At 43.4% G+C, this 926-nt stretch overlaps 1 protein-coding gene across 1 annotated transcript in view; it reads left to right on the top strand.

Moving 5' to 3' along the window:
• The window catches only part of LOC119616650 (MAGE-like protein 2), a 15,822-nt gene that overhangs the window by 2,921 nt on the left and 11,975 nt on the right, over positions 1-926 (top strand). The gene's annotated exons all lie outside the window — the stretch shown is intronic.

Genomic DNA, 926 nt, shown 5'->3' with positions numbered 1-926 from the left:
CCTTCCTCGCAGGATTCTTGAATCGTTTGTTTTTGTGTTTTCGTTTGCATGAAAGTCATCAATCAGGACAAACGCTGCAGGCGAAGAAGAGAAGAAGAAACACGCCTCTCACAGCAGAACGAAGCTTCTCTTCCAGCTACAGATACGTAGCATTTCTTGAAGGAATGCATATCACCCGCCGCCTCAGAGGCCCAACCTGAGGAGGACCCTCAGCTACGACCACTGCAGGTTTCAGCTGTTTGCTGTTCGCTGAGGGGGGCAGCATGAATTAAACACAAAGATCTGATTCAGGATTCCAGTTTTTAAAACCAGGACATGTTTATCTCCTGGCTGAAAACAGAAAACAAGCCGCCTCCGTTCTGATCCGTTCTGATGAGGAGCTGAAGTCCCTCAGCTGAGATCATGTAAAATTCTCTGTCAGGATTCAGGTCTGTGGGAGAAACATGTTGATAAATTTAACGTTGGCTCTGCTCTTCAGAGCTTTCACTTTTTAACTCAACTGAAACTTCAGGCCTCATCTGAACAGATTCTTGAAAACTGATTTTATTTTTGCTTCTTTAAGCCTGCAGTACCTCCACCGGGCCACTTGGTGGCGTAAACGCCCACATGAACACCGAAAAACACAAACATTTGTAGCTTTGATTAACAAACTGCTTTTTATTTCCCTGCAGATTTTTATAAGCAAGTTAACTAGAAATAAACTCATTTACTTCATAAGTTTTGTTTTTTAGGAGAAGAAGATAAATAAGTAATTAATTATGTTAGAAATGCTTTCATGAGACGTTCAGGATAACGTGTCAGAAACTCCGGATGGGAGAAGAAGAAGAACTCAGTTATCTCAAGATAAGATAAATTCCTCATCCTCATTTAGCCGAGAGGCCAGGCGGTCTGCAGGGTTCTGCCGAGAGGCCAGGCGGTCTGCAGGG

This window comes from Kryptolebias marmoratus, linkage group LG21 (assembly GCF_001649575.2).
Source record: "Kryptolebias marmoratus isolate JLee-2015 linkage group LG21, ASM164957v2, whole genome shotgun sequence".
NCBI classification, from domain to species: domain Eukaryota; kingdom Metazoa; phylum Chordata; class Actinopteri; order Cyprinodontiformes; family Rivulidae; genus Kryptolebias; species Kryptolebias marmoratus.
This window is presented reverse-complemented; position numbering and strand designations above follow the sequence as displayed.